Source organism: Metopolophium dirhodum, chromosome 1 (genome assembly GCF_019925205.1).
Source record: "Metopolophium dirhodum isolate CAU chromosome 1, ASM1992520v1, whole genome shotgun sequence".
NCBI lineage: Eukaryota > Metazoa > Arthropoda > Insecta > Hemiptera > Aphididae > Metopolophium > Metopolophium dirhodum.
Genome location: NC_083560.1, coordinates 16,343,860 through 16,353,918, shown reverse-complemented (window position 1 = coordinate 16,353,918; position 10,059 = coordinate 16,343,860). Strand labels below are relative to the sequence as shown.

The window sequence follows — 10,059 nt, the reverse complement described above, 5'->3', positions numbered from 1 at the left end:
AAAAAATCACTCTCAAAATCTTTAGTATCTACCTCTAACTATGGTTACGGTAATTTAATACTCCATACATGCATTTTTCTGTGCATATTGCAGAAAATGTGATTATCTTGTTCCTGTAGCAATTCTATACCGAGGACAACCGTTTTTATGTGCGTAAACCAAGCAGTCTAAGTGTCAATTTGCCACAGCGTTGGCACATTTGTTTTCATCCGATGGTTAATCTATAGCTATGGGATAAAAGTTTGTGTGCCAACGCTGCGGCACTTAGATTGCTTGATGTACGCATGTAAAAACGTCTGTCCTCGTGAAAAAATTACATCAGAGTTGGTGGTTCAGAACAATTAAATAATCTGCGGTGTGTACATGAAAACAGATGCGTATTGAGATAAAATTATCAAATTACTAAACATTCCAATGAATAAAAACGTTGTTAGCTGTAATGATAAATTTAAGTAATTCGATATTATGAATGTTTAAATGTTGTCTTAAACATTGAGCAAGACAGCTATATAGATACAATTAATAACTCTTTCACTGCTGAATTATTTTTTCCAGTATACTGTATTGTGTAGGGATAATATTTTTTTTTTCAATAATTTTTTTTACTTTGTATTGCACACTTATAGTTTTTTATTCACTTATTTTCGCTAGATATTTTTTGCCTAATGAAATTGCATAATCATTTACAATATTATGTTATTGTTGTCACATTAATCCAAACAATTGCTGTTTTTTTTTTTAAATGAGAGGACGTAATGATGTATCAATTGCAATGAAAGGATTAACAGATTATATAAAAATGTATTTATTTTTGTAAAGTAAAATATATTTATGGTTATTTTCTTTAATATCCAGAACATTTTAACAGATTATTAATAAATGCATATTGTACCTACTCAATAATAATATTGTTTGAATTTATTAATTTATACCTAGCTACTTTTCAAAAGAGTTTATGGTATGAACCTATCTACACCATTCTACACTACATTGGTATTGACTTATTAATTAATAATGCTATGAATAACTAATATTACATGAAATAATATTATAATATTATTTATATATAAGTTAGATACCTATGTGATTTGTTTTTGGAAAAATTAGTTCAACTTACCTACTGTATTTACACACCAATACATTTATCGCTTCTCTTGAGCAAGTTTTGAGTGTATAAACTACACACATAGGTACATTTAGTTTTAAGATACAGTTTCTTTATTCAAAGCTATAAGCACGACCATTTGATGCAAACTTGTACCTGATCTGCCCGAGTAACTAATTTCAATTAAGTCATTGTAGAAAAAAAATTAAATCTATAAAAGTAAGACGAGAATGGCTTAGGATTTGTATCGAAACTAAGAATGGATTTAAATAATGAAGTAGATATAAAATTATAATGTTATCACAAACAAATTTTTTTTAAAAGAGCATCCAGTGGTCCACTATGAACTTGCTTGTGTACAAGTTGTTATATTCACTTTGGCTTTAAATTAAAAAGAAATCAATAAAAACAATTTTTATTACAATATTATATGTGAAACAGAGTAGGTACAGACTCATGGGTTTTCAACAATATCATATTTGATAAGTTTCATATACCTCTCCTTCATGGATTGCGACATACAAATTCTGCATGACTACATACCTACAAGACAAAAACCGTTTTCGCTCAGAATCGTTTTTCTTATACAATGATATTATATCATTGAATTCAAATTTCACACTATCCATTACAGTGACCCACTTGTAACCTACTGTACAGCAGAGCGTCATTCACTTACCCACCTTTTTATATTTTACACTTTTTAGTAAACATTTATTAATGAAAACGGAACATTGTATATTTGTATGTCAACTAAGGATTTTGAAAACACTGCAATTACTATAACACCTAGTCAAAACCCTGTAATACTCTCCAACATATAATATTATTATTATTTTTACAGCTATCGATCATACATTCATACATAACCACTGACGGTGTCCTGCCATATTATACACTTTTGCCAGAGGCGTGTTTAACGAGGGGCAAAGAGGGCATTTCCACCAACGTAAAAATTTAAAAATATTGCTTAGGCGCCATTCGTTTTTTTTTTCATACATTTATTCTTTTTTTCGTAATAAATGTATTTTTCCATCAATGGTTTAATATGTTATAAATTTAATATTAAAAGATTTAAGTATTATATGAAATATATTTTTAATAATAACAAATCTTATTTACTATTTTACACATAGATCTTATTCGAATGATTACAACATTAACACGCAATGCGTACGCGCAGTCAAGACTCGATGGACGAGTACCTATATGGCTGTACAGCCGTACAGTTATTGTAATAAATAGAAATAATATTATGTATCAACACTATTAACTATACATACTTGACAACATAACGGCTCAAAAAGGGTCATCATATTTTCAATATTGTATGGTGTCTAAAAAATGAAAATGTAAACATTCAGTAAAATTTTCATGTAGGTCTACAGTTATTCGTTTTTGAATAACAACAAAATAACAAAATCGCTACATAAGAAATCGTGGCAATATCCAATACTGTAAAAATATGAATTTCAAACGTTAAAATTTAATTTGATTTGCTTGTAGGCATTTTTTTTTGATAAAAGTAGACAAACTTATGAGGAATCTTGTATTAAATTTTCAAATCTAAGATTTTAAAAGGAAACTATTTTGGACATTATTTCTAACTCAAAATAATTTACAAATATTCGTGATTTTTACGTATTCTGTCAAGATTTGAACTTTAACTACTTAAACAAAAATGTGACTAAGGATTTTTAATATTTTTCACCTGTCTTTGAAACAATATATTAGGAGCATTCTATTACATTTTCAATCTGTCTTACACAAAAAATAAAGTTTTATTGACATTCATAGAAGAAAAAACTAATAAAATTGGAAACTGAAAAAGTTCTTAAAAAGTTCAAAACATATCAAAATTATATTGAAAATTGTATCGTGTAGAAAATAAGGTTATAAACAACTAGTGAAAATTTCATGTACGTTCCTTTGTTTTAGAATTACCTACACCAAAAACTGATTTTGAGTAAAAATTCCCGTTTATCCTTAATTTTTATGTTGTTTTTTTAAGTTTTTAAAATTTTAAAATTTGACCACCCGAATTCACTAACTAGATTCACTTTCCCATCGAACAATACTATTGAAGAAAATCGAAGCAGTTTTACTAGTAACTATAGTACTTACACTACTCCTAAAAAATAGTCATAATTATATATTATACAGAAATAAATTACTGTTATATATTATGCTCACCCCTTTACTATCCTTGAATAATGTATTTTTACATTTTTTAACTACACTCAAACGCCATAATATAATCATATACTTAGATTTAATTATCATTTATTTTGACATGTTGCCGAATTACAAAAAAATGGAAATCATTGAGGGACAGCTTCTGCAGAAAATATATAACCAAGTCTGGCCAGTCTGGCCAAACTGCAAACAGAGCAAACCCATATGTATATACTCAAATACTAGTTTTTAGACCTACCATGAAAAATCAATTGTGAATTGTATTTAATATTATTATTGTTCTGTGTCTAAGCCTAATGTACTCCCTAAAAGTGATTGGCTATTTATTTACTGCTAGTTAAAATGTTGTATATTATAGTTCTTCAATCTTTATTAAAAATACCTGACACAATACTAATTAACAAATATGGACAAGTTAATGAAAAAAAATTATCCAGAGTTAGTTAAATTAATTAGTTGAGCTGTTACGAACCTAAGCTATAATTTCATAATTAACAAACTATATAAGTTTATGGGGAGAAAAATATTAACATAAATCGGTTGAATAGAAGTTGTCTAATTTTTTTACACGTTTGTTTGAATTCAATACTAAATTAAGGAATATTTATTATGTTATAGTATTAGGTAAATATTTATTAAGTTTTAAAGTTAAACATATTATATAATTAATTAATATTTTATATAGAACTGAAAGTAACATTGACCATAGTGACAATAATGAAAGTGATCTAGATGTGGATATAGATTAAGATGTAAGAACAGACGACAAAGTACATAAACGTTAAACATATGATGATGAAAAAAATACTGTTCTACGTCAGATTCCTAATAAACAAAAAAGTGTAAAAACCAGCTTTTGAGGATAACCTATAACAAATTCTGAATAACCGTCAAAAGCTTGATGCTGATACATAATTTTCTCTATCAATAGTTTCACTCATAAAAAGTTTAAAATATAAAAAAATTCAGGTTAATATTGACATTTTAATTAAAAAAATTATTCAAAAAGCTAAAAACCCAAACAATTCTGAACTTCAAACTCAATCTCAACCTTCAATTAATACCATCCAATCTTATGCAAATATGTATCCACATACTTATGATCACCATGTGTCACTTAGGTTGCTAGCGATTGAAACCAATAATTATTTCAATAAGCTATAATTTTTGATGACATAATTTTTAAAATATGATAATTTAATAATTAACTTTTAAAAAATTAAAATTAATAAATTCTAAAAATGTGTGTAACCAATATATTATATTTTTATTGTCTTAATTGTAGTTTATTTTCTATAATTGTATTGTACATTGTATATCCTCCTCCTGTGTTCATATATCTCCACTTAATAATATGTATATATTTAAAATAATACTATAAGAAGTAAATACTTTATATAATATGTTCATATTTAATTAAATTATATTTATCCAATACATATTAAATATTTAATAAAATACCATTAAATATTAATTTCAAACATTTGTGAAAGTCTATTGAAATGGTTCAAAAAATATTTAATAGGCATTAATACATATTATTTAATAACTGATAAATCATTGATATTTCTTTTCAAATATTTTTTTAATGTTAATTAAATATATTTATGTTGTGTGGATTACTGTTCAACAGAGCAGTAACCACTTCTGCACCTTTCTAAAGTTAAGTATAATGATATGAAGATTTTGTACTCACAAGAAAAATTGTTACAACATAATATATAACAACTACAAAAAGTTAAGAATATAAAACATCAATGAAATATTATTCTCAATCTTTTTTGTAATGTGTGATTTTACTCTAAGATTACTTAAAAACATAGAAAAAATGATTCTGCGATTGTCTATGTTGCGCGTGGATCAGAGAGAGAAAACAAATAGTGCGCTGACATCCTCTTAATGAAAATTAACAAAATAAGCTATACTTATACCTATTGAAAATAAACATTGACCAAATTTAATTTACTTCTACATATTTTTATTATAATTTTCAAACATATTTTAACAGTATTAAGAAGTAATAACATTAATAACATTATAGTTTAATTACCTTATGCAAAAAAAAAATTAATTGAGTTTATTAAAGGTGTATTGGTCATTGAATTGATAATATAAACAAATATAAATACATATTAGTATATTATTTATTTGTTAATTTAAAATTTTAATTTATCAAAATATTTTATTTTGTTGATTTATTCCATGATTCATATTCTTTCATGAGGGGGATTATATTTATTCCGATAACCATTGTAGGAAATTTATTACAAGTTTAAAATAATGTAAAATAGAATATTAGTTAACAGCATATAAAACCCAATAATTAACAGATGCAAACCATCTGTTGATATATTAATTACATGAAAGTATTTAGGAGTTTAAACTAAGGTTGGCGGTATTGATGGTATTGAAAGTTTAAAAAGTGCAGAGGTTTTTGATCACAGTACTGAAGAATGGTGTATGGATACCAGACAGCATTCTTCAGTACTTACAAGCTGTGGTCAAAAACCCCTACACTATTTAACCATTTAATACCACCTACTTAATTTCATTATATAAATAATAATTTATCATACAAACTCCTAAATCTTTTCGATTAACTAACATGTCAATTGATGGTTTCCAATAAGGCGATATTGTAGATGAATCTAACACATCGACAGAAGACTTAAAAGGTGCTTTAAAAACACCACACAATTATAATTTAATACAGCTAGACTAGCTCTATTAGTGTGTTATAATTTCTGGTCCAAACTGCCATCTGTAAATTTTTAGACCATAGCAAGCATGGGCAAGAGGCATTTTCCAGTTCAGCCAGTTCACCGAAACTCCAGACAGCTATTAATCTCACCTCCAATAGTACTTTGTAGTTCATTATTCACTGATGCTTTAATAGATTTGACCTTACAGCTTGGCTTTGCACGTAGTTCAAATTCCCTAGAAAATTACGAAAACAACATTTATTAATGAGTAGGTAAGTACACTAAAAATGTCACAAAATATTTATTTTTATTTATTTAAAATGAAATATTCATAACTTGTATCAAATTGTCAGTAAACTTACGAGTTGGATATTTTATTCAAAACCTACCAGCAATGGCCACCATAGTCACCTGCCTTCGTGTTACAAAATTTATGAGTAGCCATGTCATACCCAACTATATTGATGATAAATTGATGGCCCGCCTCTCAATGTTTTTGCCTTTAAATAGAAGTTATTGTACATCAGTAGTGGTTTAAAGAAGATAGCTTCATATTATACTGCTGTACAATCTTCATAGACTACTTCATAGACTACTCAACTACTATTTTTTTACATTAGCTACAATTTTATCAACAGTACCAAATTGTATTCGTATTTCCTCCAAAACCCTATGGAGGCCACGAACTATTGGTAAAAATAAATCTTTTTTTATTGAAAAAATGTCAAATAAAAGACATTAAATCGTAACGAATTTACAATTAATACTCTGTATAGTATAAAAAAATGTGTTTATTGTTGATTTATAAATTATAACATAATTTGCATTAATATGCTTAAAATCCTTAAATATGCAAAATATGGAATATACATTTTTGTATTTCAATCTATGTATCATGAAACAAATTTGTATTAAATCAGATTTTGAATATGTGGCTTCCTAAGAAATATGCAAATGAATGTAGTTCTAAGCCCTGTAATTATATTGTATAAGCTAGTAAATTCTGCATATTGTTTGATATTTTAATTGTGTACACTAAAATGGATAATAATTGTTTAGTTAAAAATTTCACTATACCTAACAGTGTCAGTAATGGACGGCGAGGAAATAATTGCCACTTCTTTCAATTTTCCTCATTACTGAAGGCAAGTCCATGAGCTGCCACAAAGCACGATTCAATATTCAGGAAAAGTTTATTCCATTCATCCTTAAATATGATTATTTCTGCTGAATCGTGATTTGTTGCTGGTATGCAATTCAATATTCTTGTTTTTAAGGAGACATGTAGCTTATTGATCGCCGGGAAAACTACATTTTTAAAAAATGATAATCTGTAACAAAATAAAAATTACATTTTCATAATAATTGAATTCTACCACATTAGATCTCTACTACAACCAAATACTACCTAGCCACAGGTTTTGGTTCCTTATGTTTAACGATTACATTAACTAGGTAGTTATCTATGGGCTCAATATACCCAACTAGCAATAGTATAGTAAGAGAGTATACATAGAATATTCATAAGGAATATTCAGATATCATAATCATAGACTATAATATGCTACATATATGTTATCCAGTGAATGCGAAAATATCAAGGAATAGAGGTATTTAAATATGATATACTTACAGAATACTATGTAATATAAACTAATATATATGAATATGAAATAGGTACCTAATACTTACATACCTACAGAATACTTAATAATACCATATAATTCAAGTATATTATATACTAGCCGGTCACGTGCAATTAGTTGGCCGTAAAAAATGGCAACTACCTACGTCAGATCGTGGACAAAGGGCGACTTTAACTTTTGTAGGCAATGTTAAAAAATTTTATTTGATGCAAGGTTGTACCTGATCTACCCGTATAACTAATGGTAACCAATAATAAATAAATACTAATTTCTACCCTAATTCATGTCTACACATCAATAAGACACACACACAAAAGAAAAAAGGTCCGGGTGCAGGTAGCTTGAAATCCAGCACCCGCCGTGCACTGCTGTATATAAATATATAAACAATTTACACTTTTATTTTAATTATTTATTAACTTTATCTTTATTAAATTTATGCCTATGACAGTCACAAAGAAAGTAGCTTTCTATTGGAGAAAGAGTTTTTGAAATATGTCCAGTAGTTTTTGAGTTTATTTGTTACAAATAAACAAATCTTTCCTCTTTATAATATTATTACAAATATATATATACACAGGTATATATACGTCATTCTGAACTACTAATATAATACTATATATACTAGTAAAAGAATATTTAAGAAAAACATTTACATTTAAGACAATTATTAAGAAGACCCTACAAGTATAGCTCGTAAAAAGAAATCAAAACATGACCCGTGTCGGACTCAGATTTCAACACAAATCGGTACGTAACTATTCCTTATTGATAGCTGATAGGTATCAAATTTTTCTTCTTGAAAATTTAGCTTAATTCAACCCTGTAGTAAACAGTGTAAACATATTATACTAACGTCGTCGGTGTCTTCAGTTCAACGATCAACTTCTTCTTGAGTAGCCAAATTATGATATTCAACATCGTATTTGAGTGTTACCAATCTTGATTTGTTTTTGATACATTTTTGAAATTGTTGTATCCGCAACTTTATTTCCTGGACCGGTTAATTCATTATCGAACTTATAAACTTATAACTTAACAGCTTCATAATTCGTAATATATTATGTAATATCAGTAACTAAACAAAAAGAAAACAGTTTGCGTTCGTTTCCTACGTGAAAACCCGTATTATGCCAGATCCACACAGGATGTGAAAACAAACATTGACTTTACTTTTCCCAACATAGACGGGACAATCTAAATTGTTTTTAAACACAAATACGTGACTGTGTGAAGCATCATGACAAAATAAATAGTGATGACAGCAACTTTGTGATACGCATGAAATGGCTGCCGTCTTGCTACCTATCAGTACGTTTGTTATCATTCACAATTCACGTCTGTCTTTAGTACTTATAAAAAAAAATAGTCTTTACTAGTTAAGACAGTGTACTATAGTTACTCTTATAATATATACATATTCATGACAAAAAATTAGTATATTACTCTATTAAACAATAAAAAACATTTTATAGACTAACAAACATGGGTATGCACACCATATTATAAGACTAGATAGGACACGCCCTGGCTTCGAATGAGGTTTCGATCTTTTTTGGGAAAGAGAGAAAGTCTGATATCTACGAGAGAGATAAAAGCAATGGCATCCTTTGTGGTTGTTGGACAAGGGGGACATGTCCCCCCTAGATTTTCCGTGTCTATTACATTTGATATTTAAACATAATTATATTATAATTGATACATTGAATAAAGAAAATTAATTATCATTAAATTAATGAAGGATATAATATTTCATACTTTCTTAAAGACTGACTTTTTTCCGTCAATTAAAAAATGTATCATCATTTACATGACCATACCTACCACAACATGTACGATTGAAAGGTCATTTAGTACGCTACGCCGTGTAAAAACATGGTTAAGGTCTACATTGACAGAGCAGAGACTATCTGGACTATGTAAACTTAGTATACATCCCCCTGGATTTTCATTAAGATTTTCATAAGTTCCAATAATGAAGTGTAAACCATGGAATCCTGTTGCTATATAAAATGATGACCCAAAAATTGAGTCTGAAAATGTGAATGTTGCTTGTTTATATTCTAATATTTGAAGTATTAAAAAATAGATACTTAAAATAATTGTTATGCCTATTTATAAAAATAATTGTTTTTTTCTTTGAATTATTTAATAAGTAAAGATGAGTTAATGTTACAGTGAATCTTGATGTTAATAAAATAATTGTATTTAATAGTGGGATTAATAATGGATTGAAAAAATTAATGTTTTTAGGAGGTCAATTTAATCCTAATTTAATTGATGGTGCTAAAGAATTATGTAAGAAATTTCAGAAAAATGAAATAAATAGAAATATTTCAGAAATAATAAATAAGATTATTCTAAATTTAATTAGATTTATAATATAAAAATTATGATTACCTTGAAATGT

At 27.4% G+C, this 10,059-nt stretch overlaps 1 long non-coding RNA gene across 1 annotated transcript; it reads right to left on the bottom strand.

The window, feature by feature from the left end:
* Positions 1-5,418: 5,418 nt before the first annotated feature.
* On the bottom strand, positions 5,419-9,009 carry LOC132936801 (uncharacterized). The gene is made up of 3 exons (XR_009663543.1): positions 8,506-9,009; positions 7,081-7,334; positions 5,419-6,238 (listed from the first exon to the last, which is right to left on the bottom strand). It is a non-coding gene; the product is annotated as an uncharacterized LOC132936801 (long non-coding RNA).
* Between the last annotated feature and the right edge of the window lie 1,050 nt (positions 9,010-10,059).